The following is a 13540-nucleotide window of genomic DNA, read 5'->3' as shown; positions in this document are numbered from 1 at the left end:
ATACGTTCATTTGAATTAATGAATGAATGAAAGATTTGTTGGTTCACATATGTGCGTTGTAATCGCACTCTGCATTGCCGAAAAACGCGTGCGTTTTTTGGGCATTTAGGGGCGAATTGCAAGCACATTATTGTCTATGGGAACGCATCTGATTCGCAGATGCATTCTGTTGTGAACAGGATAAAATCCTGACCCGATCCTGATGTAATCCTAACCTGATCCTGATGTAATCCTAACCTGATCCTGATGTAATCCTAACCTGATCCTGATGTAATCCTGACCTGATCCTGATGTAATCCTAACCTGATCCTGATGTAATCCTGACCTGATCCTGATGTAATCCTAACCTGATCCTGATGTAATCCTGACCTGATCCTGATGTAATCCTAACCTGATCCTGATGTAATCCTAACCTGATCCTGATATAATCCTAACCTGATCCTGATGTAATCCTAACCTGATCCTGATGTAATCCTGCCCCGATCCTGATCAAAAACTGACGTGAAATACTTTGTCAATTAGCTGTGAAAAAGGAGCTTCAATTCACAATGTGTGAACCCAGCCTGAGGGTTTGAAGTAATTTTCTAGCAAAAAAAAATACTGATTATAACTTGTAAACAACAAGAGTCAGATATAGGCTTGGTCCAGAAGTGGTTAATTGAAAATATTCAATCTGTATACCTCACCTGGCACTTTATTGATTATTATTATTGATGAATGCACATGTTTACACCTTTACATGTATATATGGATGAGTTTCCTTTTTTGAACTTATAACACTTTTTTCTCATCAGTGTATGAGCTCTATATGATTCTGATTATTTGAATACAGATACTCGTCATTTAACGACCATTCGGACTTACGACCAGCTCTCCCCCCTCTAACGTCACCTATATACATCATTGTATTGTACAGTACAGAATTTTCCTGTTTGTTCTGTACTTATGCAAATTAAAACAACGTCATTGAGCTGCAGTTTTATGTTTAGACCTTTTTTTTTCACAATACAATATAATACAGTACAGTACAGTAGTTAAGAATGCTGTAAATATTGATTACTTGTGATTCCTCGTTTAACAACCAATTAGTTTAATGACCTGGTCGTTGGAACGGAACCTGGTCGTTAAGTGAGGGGTACCTGTATATGCTTGTTTGAGTATATTCACAGAGCAACACCATTTTCTTTTGATGGTTATGTTTTAGTATTTGGATGTACAATACAATGAGTGCAGCTGTTTATTAATCATTCATCACTGATTTTAGATCACAACACAAAGCACAGATTATTTTCTTTGTTTAGTAGTATTTGTATATTGGTGGTATAAAGACTTGAGTCTAATAATGAGAAAATATAAAACAACAGTAGAAACATTTGCAAACTTTCATAAAATATTACAGTAAAAATGAAGATAAACTGTTATATTTTCTCTTTTTTGGGTTATACAGAGAGAGCAAAGATGATAAAACAAAACTTACTGATCACAAAAAGAATAGGCTTTAGGTGAGCCAGATTCATCAAAATAGGGTTTGTTCAAATCTTCCTGATTCTTGCTCCTCAAGTGAGCAGAAATTAATCCTCCGATAATGAAATCTCCCTCCTGGTAATATTTATACTCAAATATTGGTTTTACCATATTCATTATACAACCAGGCGCTGAGCTCCGGGTCAGTACTACTCCATAGTAGGTGATGGGAAGGAGGAGTATCAGCAGGTAACAGGCACAGAACTCCAGAGAACAATTCATGTCACACATCATATCTTCTCAGTCACCGGCAGCTCTGCTCAGGAGGAGACGCAATCACCGCAACTTTATACACATCGACTGCGACCGATTTACACTACAGAACAAAGAAGGGAATAATAGTTACTTCAGTCTGAAAATATAAAATATATATTATAAAGTGTAACTGAGCTAATAAAGTTGGTTTATTCTTTTATTTCATATTCAGCACACTTTTAGTCATGATTTAGTCAGAATTATATTTCTTCATTTCCAAGATATACTTCCTAAAAATATATATATTTTTCTGATAAAATTATATTTTTATATTGCAGGACAGAAAGTGTAAATCCAATAGGAATGAATGAGTCAGGGCGTGGCCTGACCGAAGACCCAAATGGCCACTTAGACCTGAGCTCCGGCCGACAGAGGAATTCTCTTCTACTCCTTTCGAGACCCAAGCAGGTATACATATGTGGAACTCATCCTGCAGCAGCTGGGTGGACCAGGGCATGCAGCTTAGCCACCAAAATCCAGAGATCTTCCCCACCCAGCCCTCTAACATGGCGGCATCCTCGGAAACTTCCACATACGCGGCCCGTACACAGAGCCAGAATACAGCTGTGCCAGCTAAAGGCTCACCTCCTCAATCGTTCCCTGCCTCCAAGCACTCTCCTAGCCTGAGCAACCTGCACAGCGTGGCAGCTGACATAAAGGACACCCTATCTCAGCAGCTATTATGGACCTCCACCATGACATACAAGCCATAGCAGATAGAGTACATGAAGTTTTTATGATGACCACACACCAGGAAGCTCACATACATAAGCTCTTTACTGTCCAGGATGCTCATACCCTGCAACTGCGGGATCTACATAGACATCTAGAAGACCTGGATAACCGCGGGCATTGCAACAATCTGTGAGTCCTTGTCCTCCCAGAAACGGTGGAACAAAATCAACTGCGGCAAGCTGTCATGGCCATCTTCAGTAATCTTTTAGACAGACTGTGCTGCTTGCCCAGCTTTTGCTTTAAAGAAGATATCCTCAGGAAACCATGTAATCAGATCCAACTCTCATGAAAATGCTGACATCAAGATCTACCAGGATTTGTCCCCCATGACTCTGCAACACCGAAAAGACCTCCAACTCCTGCTGGATATTCTACAGGCTTGAGGAATCCATTACACATGGAAATTCCACTTTGGCCTTGTAGCAGGCTGCACGGTCCTCTTGAGAGTCCTGGAGGACCTTTCCCATTTCTGCAAATGCCAGGACATTCCTCTAAACCAGGTTCCATAAAGGTACTGTGAATACCACTCGGTCCCATTCACAAGATCTCTTTACGTCTTGATGACCAGGAGGATGTGCAATTCCCCAAACAACAATGCTGTAGATCTTCTCACCACCCCCAGATCAACACAGAGTATACCAGGGTCACTACTGCTTCTCCAGTCCACCGGTGACCAAGAAAGGACTCTTAAGACTCCCAAATACAGGAGGAATATGAGAACAGATAGGTTTGTCTAACCCTGGGCCACAAGTTTTCTGCTGTATTGCTAACCGTTCTTTTATTTGTTGATGATTTTAATGAATTATTTGATGAAGTCAAGTTTCTTATACTCCCTCAGCCTCTAATTCCCTTACTGTTGAATCTCATAGATGTAATCTGTTGCAGGAGGGCTTTTTACTAGGGGTTCAATCTCCTTACTGTTGCTATAACTTTATCTTTTTGCCTACCTGACAGATTCCTAGATTACCACTTGCCTACTGGGCACTTTTACCCCCTTCCTACCCTTAGCTTTAAGTGCTCTCACACTTTGAATGACAGTTATTCTTTTTACACATACATAGAGCTTTCTTTTGGTGGCATTTAATCTCCACTGGGTTTTTTGCGCTATAAATGGTAAATTTAGAAAAAAAACACCTTTTTCTTGCCGCGTGGATGTCTGACGAACAGCAAGCAGAGTTGGGCCCTCCGGGGCCGGGCTGGAGTCACTCGATCACCACGTGGTTGGCCGCAGCCCTCTCTCTCAGCAGCAGAGAAGTGCTCACACCATCAGACCCAGGGAGGAGAGAGCGCGGGCAGATCTGCCAGGTCTTTTGAAGTCCCTCCCAGAGGTCCGTTCATGTTGCAGAAGGATCTATGGGATGTGTAGTCCAAGGGTACTATCACAATATGCGAATAGCTAATCCAAAAGACTACTAGTCCCCCAATCCTTCCCGTGTGGCTCACTGATATCATGACAATTATTAGGGGAACACTGGAATAGACGAAGAATACAGGGGGTTGTCTGCATATTAAAGTAACAGTAATCCACAGTGGCTACATCCTCCCCCAACTTGAAAGTCTTTGGTCCCCGAAGACAGAACACAACCTGTGAAATCACTTTATTGTACCACAAGAAAAGTAAACAGTTAGTTATTTTACAAACCAAAAGCTGCAACAGTCAACAATTGACCTAGAAAAGGGTTTTCTAACAATAAACTATATACATTATCAGGCAGGGTCATATCATCTTGGTGGCAGGCCAGTAGTAAATTAGTGGCTCACCCAGTAGTGTCAGGAGACAGATCAAGGTCATTCTCTATCAAAGGTTCGATAAAGGATGCAAGTGCTTGACTAGAATGTTGAGCGGTAGTAATAAATTCTCAGAATTTTCCCCAAAGGTATCATAAGTCAGTTTTTTAGGAGGGCAGATCTTCTGTCTCAACCTAGAATATATACTTTCCAATGGCTCATGATTTGTTCCCCAAAAACTACATCTGGATTTTGTCTCAGGTTCTGGCTCCTCCAGGGTTTCAGGAACATTCCCACTATTTCATTATTAGGAGGTGCAGGATTTTCTACAGCATCAAATGCCTCTAAGCGGTCATTTGACTCCATCTTAACTTCCTCGTTCTCTCTTGCAGGGATGAGCACAGGCACTTCATCTTCAGACAGCGAAAGTCTGGTCTTCCTCCAGGGGGATGTTTCATTACTGTTTTCTCCAGGTAGGGTCGTCCTCAGATGAGGGAACCCATAGCCAGTCAAGGGTTAGTTCTTCCTCATCACTCTCCTCCTCTTGAGGTATGGGTTCACGACCCCAATGAATCCTCAATCTTAGCGTAGGAGACTGATTGTTGGTTTCTGGTTTCTGAGCAAGGAGGTGGGAGCACTCAGATAGCTTTAGATATAGGCAGCAAATAGTTTTGAAGCCAAGTTTTTAGGGGTCCAATCTTTCCTTCAGGGCAGATCTGATACACGGGAAGCCCAGGTAAGCGTTTGCAAATAATATAGGGCTGTAGGCACCATCGGTCAGCCAGCTTTTGCTTTCCCGCCACCCCTAGGTTGCGCAACAGTACACGATCTCCAGGTTGCAGATCTTGAACCCTTTTACTTTATGATCAAAGTTTTTCTTGTTTCTCTGTTTCCTGGCAGTAGATGCTTCCTTAGCTTTCTCATAAGCAGTCTTTTAGTTTTTTTAAAGTCTGTCGACGTACCCTCAGTAAGAGATGTGTGATCTAATGACTTTCCAAAAGCCAGATCCACTGGCAAGCGAGATTTCCTTCCAAACATCAACCAGTAAGGGGAGTGCCCAGTACAGTAGAGTCATTTGCTGTGCTATTGTGAGCATGAACCACTGCAGTGATGTTGTTCCCCCCAATGTTGTTTCTTCTCCAAAAGGAAGGGTTCCTAGCATGTTCAACAGAGTATGGTTAAAACGCTCAGGTTGTGGGTCCCCTTGGGGATGGTAAGGAGTGGTTCTTGTTTTTTGAAAATTCAAACGTTCACACAATCTTTGGATTAGCTTGCTCTCAAAGTCCCGACCTTGATCCGAATGTAGAAGCTGAGGCAGCCCATAACAGATGAAGAACTTCTCCACTAGGGTCTTTGCTACAGTACTAGCTTGCTGGTCCCTGGTTGGGAAAGCCTGAGCATAACGATTAAAATGATCTGTCACAACCAAGACATTACTCCGCCCACTCAGGTCAGGTTCCAAACACAAGAAATCAATGCTCATCAATTCTATTGGTCCCTGACTCTGTAGATGGCCCATTGGGGCTGCCCTGCCTGGCAAAGTCTTTCTTTGAATGCCCCGGATGCAAGAGTGACAGTAGTTTTCTACTTCAGCCCTCATGTACGGCCAATAAAATCGGTCCCTAACAAGCTATAGGGTTCTATCTGGACCTAAATGGCCATGGTCATCATGGAGAGCAGCCAACACTACTAGTCGGTATTTCTCAGGGAAGAATAGTTGGCGATCACCCTATGGTTCCTCAGATGGGCCTTTTCGGTATATTACTCCGTCTTCCAACTGCATTTGTTATCATTCTTTATGTACTAATTTAGCACTCCAGTGTGAGTGACCCCAACAGCTTCGGCTCCTGTTGCCCCCTTATGCCTATCCTCTACTCCTTGGCATACGGCAAGTACTCCCTCTAGAGGCAAATGGATCCAGCCAGTATCAGTGGCGTAAGGTCTTCGGGAAAGGCCATCAGCCTCTCGGTTTCCCACCCCTGGCTGGTATTTTTTAAACTGAATCAAAACTCAGACAAGGCGGCCAACCACCAAAGTCCAGTGGCAATGGCAGTTTGACAGTAGACTGCAATTAAGTCAGAGGATTATTATCCATTTTAACCATGAATGTGGCCCCATATAGGTAGTCTCTTAGCTTGTGTACCACAGCCCACTTGTCATGGTTATGCAGTAATTTTTCTCTGTCAGCTTACCTGCTCCTCATGTTTTCAGACTAAGAGGCCAGCCACTCACACCTGGCAGGTTTTATAACCTCTCCTCTAAACATGGCCCCACCCCAGGCCCTATCAGGGAACCCTATATTAACCTGTGCACTGCAAGCTAGCAGTGCTGATCAACCATTGTTTATCCTTTGTGTGTTTGGCTTCCTGTTCCTGCTTGCCGTGTGCTCTACGTTTATTTCTGTTACCGACCTTGGCATGTTCTCAACTATTCCTGTCTGCTCGTGACCTTGACCGCATGTCCCCGACAATCCCTGTTTGCCTGTGACCCTGAACCGTTGGCGTGAACTCTGTTCTCCTTGTCTGCTTGTGGCCCCGACCTTGGCTTATTCCCTTACTATCCTTATCCTCCTGTTGCCTACTGTGGGCAAGAGCTGGGCGACCCTGGGGGTCGTGACCTGGAGCCAGTTGCAGCCCAGTCCATCCTCACCACTAGAGGCTCTGGTGAACACCTGCTGGCTCTTAGACTCCACGCCCTAGGGAATCTTACGCTCTAAACCCGGTGGGATACGTCTTGGTGTTCCAGTGGACCTGCCTTCCTTACCACCTTGACTCTCATCCGCAGCAGTCAGCCGTAGGGTCCACTACCTTGCGGTGCACTCCTGATCCCAACAGTGTGCATCTGTCACCTAGCCTCAAGGTGACCTGACACCACTTAAGAGCCAGGAACTCCAACTTGTGCACCGGATAATTCTTCTCAGGGGAGTGAGGCTGTGACTCACATAGGCCACTGGGTGAAGCTTTCCTTCTGATTCCTGATATAACATTCCCCCTAGCCCATCTCTGCTAGCATCCACATGTAGTTCATAAGATTTGGAGGGATCAGCATTGGCCAACATGGGCGCTTCAATAAGGCTCCCCTTCAAACATTCAACATGTCAGGGCTGTGCTCAGCCCTTCCTTCTCTGAGCTGGCTGCTCAGCTTTCGGCTAATTGCCAGCTCCTATCTCTCCGCAGTTACGCAGCTGTTGATGATATCCTGCTCATCAGTCCTGCCTACTTAAGCCGTCCAGTCCAGAAGAGCTCTGCCTTCGCCTTGGTCAACATCACATGAAACTGAGACGCTCTCCTGCAATCCTGTTCAAGACTTGCTTTGCTAACATCCCTTCTGGATCCAGATCCTGCTTGCTGTTCCACTACATTGATCCCTGATTTCTGGCTTGGCTGACTATCTGTTCCAGTTACTGAACTTTGGCTATGTTTTGACTATGTTTGTTCTTTTTACTTTTATTATTAACAAGTGCGATTTAACTGTACTTCTGTCTCGGCCTGATTTCATGGTTTCTGATAGTAGACGAAGGCCATGAATTCAGAAGATGCAGTCAATCCACTTGGTAATATTTTTTCCAGATTGGATGAACTGGATCACCGCATGGATCAGTTTGCCATGGCGTTACAAATGCTACGGTTCACCTGGAATCTCCCACTGTGGCCTCCCCGGTACAACCTATGCTGCAGGCCCACCCTGCTGCTGCTTCAGTCTCTGTGCAGGCACCCGCCTTGAGTATTACCTCTATAAGAGGTATGTCTGGTTCCGCTCCGCTTCCCCAGCGATTTGGGGGCGATCCAGTCCAATTCAGAGGGTTTCTCAACCAGCCTGAGATACACTTTGAGATGCTGCCCCAGGCATTTCCCACGGACAGAAGCAAAGTAGGTTTTGTGAAATATTTGCTTTCTGAGAGAGCCTTGGCCTGGGCAAACCCTCTATGGGAGACGCAAAAACCTGTTGTCTTGAGCTACCCTGAGTATGTGGCTTTGTTTAAAAGGGTATTTGACGTTCCCGCACGCTCAGCTTCTGCTGCCAAGTGCTTCATGTCCATCAAACAGAGTACGAGAACTGTTGCTGACTACGCCATTGAATTCCATACTCTGGCAGCAGAGGTTGCTTGGAACAATGGGGCCCTCGTGGCTGCTTTTTCCCATGGTCTCTCGGATACCATCAAGGATGACATAGCAGCCTGAGATATACCCACTAAGCTGGAGAAGTTGATCACATTTGCTATCCTCATTGACTCCAGACTCAGAGAAAGACTCTCTTTTAAGGAGCGCTTGCGGAAGACTCCTGTACTTTTGTCTCCGAGCTTTGCAGTCCCACCTGTGCCTCCCTCACCTCCCATGCCTCCTGGTACCGAGTCGGTCAGTGAAGGTGAAGCCATGCACTTGGGCTTCATGCGTCTCTCTGCGGATGAGGGAACCTTTAGGAGGAGGGAGAAATTGTGCCTTTATTGTGGCCAGGCAAGTAACGTTTTAAAGTCTTGTCCTACCCGTCCAGGGAATGCCCGAACCTTGAGGTCCTGTCATGGACAAACCTTAGGTGGCATTGTTTTGTCCCCAGTTATCCAGGAGGATAAGCCCCTGGTCCCGGTTACCCTTTCTTGGGCTGAGTCGTCCGTCGAGGTACAGGCTCTAATCGACTCTGGGGCTGCAGGCCTGTTCATTGATGCTGCATTTGTATTGAAGCACTCAATTCCGTTGCAGCTGCGTGACACTCCACTTGCCATTGAGGCTCTTGATGGGAGACCTCTACAGCCTTCCCATGTGACTCATGAGATGGTTCCTTTGTCCATGGCCGTAGGGGCTCTTCATTGTGAGATAATCCAATTCCAAGTTATTTCCTCACCTAAGTTTCCGCTGGTTATTGGTTATCCTTGGTTACAGAGGCACAACCCCTCTTTTGATTGGCTCCATGCTGAGGTTCTCTCCTGGTCACCACAATGCAGTGAGACATGCTTCCAGAACGTAGCCAAGGTCCTGTGCACCTCTTCACTCTCCTCCCTGACAGAGGAGTACCGCCATTTTAGCGATGTCTTTGACAAAGGTAAAGCCGGTAGTTTGCCTCCATACCAGCCGCATAATTGCGCAATTGACCTTCAACCTGGTGCCATACCCCCTCGTGGCCGGGTTTACCCTTTGTCGGTCCTGGAGGATAAGGCCATGGAGGAGTATGTTGCAGATGCACTTTTTCAAGGTTTCATCCGCAAATCCTGGTCTCCTGCTGATGCTGGTTTCTTCTTTGTGAAGAAGAAGAGTGGTGAACTGAGATCTTGTATTGATTATAGGGGTCTCAATCGTTTCACGATTAAGAATGCCTATCCGATTCCGTTGATAACGGAATTATTTGACCGCCTCAAAGGAGCAACGGTTTTCACGAAGCTTGATTTGAGAGGGGCATACAATTTTGTGAGGATTAAGGAGGGCGACAAGTGGAATACTGTGTTTAATACCAGAACAGGCCATTATGAGTACCTCGTAATGCCTTTTTTCCTTTGTAAAGCCCCGGCAGTTTTTATTAACGATGTCCTCCAAGATTTGTTGCAGTTGTGTGTGGTGGTTTATCTTGATGATATCCTCATATTTTCCAAGTCCCTGGAGAGCCACCACACAGATGTCTGTCGTGTGCCTTAGAAACTAAGAGAGAACAATCTCTATTGTAAACTGGAGAAGTGCGAGTTCCATTGTGAACAGGTTAAATTCCTGGGTTCTGTCATTTCCACTGCTGGTTTTTCCATGGACCCAGAGAAACTTTCGGCAGTTCTACAGTGGCCCCGACCTGTGGGTTTATGTCCTCTGCAGCATTTCCTGGGCCTTGCCAACTATTATCGTAAGTTTATTCGTAACTTCTCATCTCTGGTCAAGTCCCTGACTGATATGACCAGAAAGGACGGTAACCCACAGAGTTGGTCTCCGGAGTCCATTAAGGCCTTTGAAAGTCTCAAGGCTGCCTTTGTTTCTGCTCCTGTGTTGGCACATCCTGATCCTACGTTACCTTTTATCCTTGAGGTTGATGCTGCTGAGACTGGTGTTGGCGCCCTTCTGTCTTAACGTCCTACCTCTGAGAGCGCTATGCATCCTTGTGGCTACTTTTCCAAGGAATTGTCACCTGCAGATTGCAATTACGAGATTGGTGACAGAGAGCTGTTGGCGATCATTTTAGCCATGAAAGAATGGAGACATCTCCTCGAAAGTACCACTGTTCCGGTTCTCATTCTTACTGACCATAAGAATCTCACATTCTTGTCTGAGGCTAAATGCCTCTGTGACAGGAGTCACTGTTGGGCGCAGGGTGACCAAGAAAAGAATGAACCCCGAGAATATGATTGGATTACTTAAAATGGGACAGTAATATTTATCCACACTATCTCCCAGGATATATTCTTGGTCTGTTTGATTCTGAACTCAACATGTTAGTTGGGAGAGTTGATCACATTGGCCTCTAGAACTGGGTAGGAGTCAGACAGTCTACTCCTACTATAGTTTGTTGCCTACTAGGCTGAGGAGGGGGGGATAATGTTTGTATTGTTAATTGTAATTAGCCCCTGCTATTGTGAGAAGGTGTCCTGTGTTTATACTAATATGTAAAGCTCGGTGACCACAAGTCTGTCCTAAATTCATGTTTCTAAGTCACCTAATCTGGGTAAATGATCTAGTAAACTGGCTCATGTTAATTAGGTTTCTGGTTACAGTTGTATTGTTAGAGTAATATGAGCAGGAGGGGGGAAACCTCCTCTTTAACTCTATATAAAGACTTGTAATTTTGGTCCTAACAAAGAGTCTGATTCCTGTTTGACCCTCCGTACAGAGCCTCATCTTGTACTTGGGGGGGAAGAATTATTCGTATGGGTTTCTTGTTCAGCTGATTGGAGTGTTCGGCAGCTGCCTTTGTGTTCGGAAATGGAATGTCCTAAACGTCTTTAACCCCATTCATATTCGGGGTGTCGTTACAATTGGTGGCAAGCAGCGGGATGATTCCCACAGCCCAGAAGGACAGCTACAAGAGGACACAGGCCAATGGAAGCACAGTATGAACGGCTAAAGCACTCTACCCTCAAGGACTTACTGGAGAACCGGGGCCGACCGGCCAACAACTGTAAGAAGAGGGACATTTTTTCAGAACTAGTCGAAATGGATAGAGCCGAAAGACCCAACATAACCAAAAGGCCCAGCGTAACAGACAGGACACCCGATGAGGCAAGTTTTGATCGTGCTGTTAACATAAGACTGGCACATTATTGCCCTAAACCTACAGCAGAGATCATAGACCGAGTTATAGTGGCTGTGGAGACAAATTGGCTACAGCAAAAAGGTGCTGCAGCAGCAGGAGTCACAGCAGCACCAACTGAAAGGAGAAAGGTACATTTTGCTGCTTTTAAAAATTTCATCTAAACAGAAGGGGAGATTGATGAGTACCTTGCCGATTTTTAACGGCAATGTGCCCTACATCAGGTGCCCACAGAGGAATGGGTTACCATTTTGCCTGGGAAATTTTCCGGCCGGGCCAGTGAAGTGTTCAGGACCATCCCAGACAAGGAGATTATGAACTATGGGCTGGTAAAAGAAGCACTTTTGGCCAGGTATGCCGTCACACCGGAGGCGGTTCCGAGAGACGAGCAAACAGACTGGAGACTCATATACCGAGTGGGCATGCCACCTACACCGCACGGCATCCCACTGGGTCGCTGGATGCCAAGCAGTATCCAGGGAAGAGGTGCTGCAGCTGTTCCTGCTGGAGCATTTCTTTGACAAGCTGTCCCCAGAAGTCAGAGAGTGGGTCCGGGACTGAAAACCTTTCACCTTGCCTGAAGCAGCTCGCCTGGCGGACGAATACACAGATGCTCACAAACTGGATAACCCTGTGGTCAAGACAACAGCTCGGGTGGATTATCGATCAGCGGCATCCCCTCCAGCTGGCGCTTACCAACCACAGTCATACTGCCCTACAGCACCACCTCCAGCGGCCACTTATTCTCAGCAGCCCAGGTTCAACTCCCAGGACTACTCACAACCCATCAGGCGTTTCGGGTGTAAACAGCTAGGGCTAGACTGTCCATTGAATTCAGCCAGGCAGTCCCAGTCATAGAGAAAGCCAGCAGGGGGAAATCCCGCACATCAATGCCTGAGGCTCACTGCATTGAGGAGGAAGAACATTGGGGTGTCCTGCACGAGGCTACATATATACATAGCTACATAGTAGGTGAGGTTGAAAAAAGACACAAGTCCATCAAGTCCAACCTATGTGTGTGATTATGTGTCAGTATTACATTACATATCCCTGTATGTTACGGTCATTCAGGTGATTATCTATTAGTTTCTTGAAGCTATCAATGCTCCCCGCTGAGACCACCGCGTGTGGAAGGAATTCCACATCCTTGCCGCTCTTACAGTAAAGAACCCTCTACGTAGTTTAAGGTTAAACCTCTTTTCTTCTAATTGTAATGAGTGGCCACGAGTCTTATTAAACTCTCTTCTGCGAAAAAGTTTTATCCCTATTGTGGGGTCACCAGTACAGTATTTGTCTGATACAGTACAAGCAGCTAACCAGGACAACATGCAGCAACTCGGGCAGACTGTCCGGGTTAAAGGAAAGGTAGCCAATGGCCTACGTGATACTGGCGCCACCATGACCCCACTACAGAAGAACCTCATCCCAGAGAGTCAACACACCGGAGACACTGTAGCCGTAAGGTTAGCAGGAGGCACCATCTTCCCGCTACCCGTTGCCTGTGTTCACCTGGATTGGGGGTTGTTTCGGGACACATGAATGTGGGGGTGATGAAGGATTTGCCAGTGGATGTACTACTGGGGAATGATTTGACACCCCTTGTTTCTGCTTACGCCCCGATGGGCCACGCTGAAGCCAACCCAGTGACTACCCGTGCCCAGACCCATGCTGTTGGAACCGGCCCGCTTGCTGCTGAGACCCAGGTAAGACTATCTTCCCCGACATGTACCTTAGATCAGGCTCCCCTAGGCTGGGATACCCCAGAGGCATTCGGGATGGAAACCCGGGAGGACCCGGCCTTACACAAGTATAGGGGTAAGGCAGATACTCAGGAAAAGGGAATAGATTGGCAGCTTTATCAATGGGTGGGGGGTAGACTGTATAGGATCCCTAAGCCATCCCCTAGAAGTAAGAAGTAAAGCCCCTTCGCAGAAACCACAGCTGGTGGTACCTAAGAAAGCTGGAGATTCTGCGACTCGGGCATGATGTACCACTAGCAGGACATCTAAGGTCTCATCACACAGCCCATAGAATTATTCAGAATTTCTTCTGGCCCAATTTTAACCAGGATGTGTGACAG

General features: G+C 46.0%; 1 long non-coding RNA gene across 1 annotated transcript in view; it reads left to right on the top strand.

Annotated features, from left to right (window-relative positions):
* The window catches only part of LOC141126700 (uncharacterized), a 107076-nt gene that overhangs the window by 31675 nt on the left and 61861 nt on the right, over window positions 1–13540 (top strand). The window contains exon 2 of the long non-coding RNA XR_012241438.1: window positions 2058–3241. This is a non-coding gene — a long non-coding RNA (uncharacterized lncRNA). The remainder of the gene's footprint in view (window positions 1–2057; window positions 3242–13540) is intronic.

The sequence above is a fragment of the Aquarana catesbeiana genome, linkage group LG02 (assembly GCF_042186555.1).
Source record: "Aquarana catesbeiana isolate 2022-GZ linkage group LG02, ASM4218655v1, whole genome shotgun sequence".
Classification (NCBI taxonomy): domain Eukaryota; kingdom Metazoa; phylum Chordata; class Amphibia; order Anura; family Ranidae; genus Aquarana; species Aquarana catesbeiana.
This window is presented reverse-complemented; position numbering and strand designations above follow the sequence as displayed.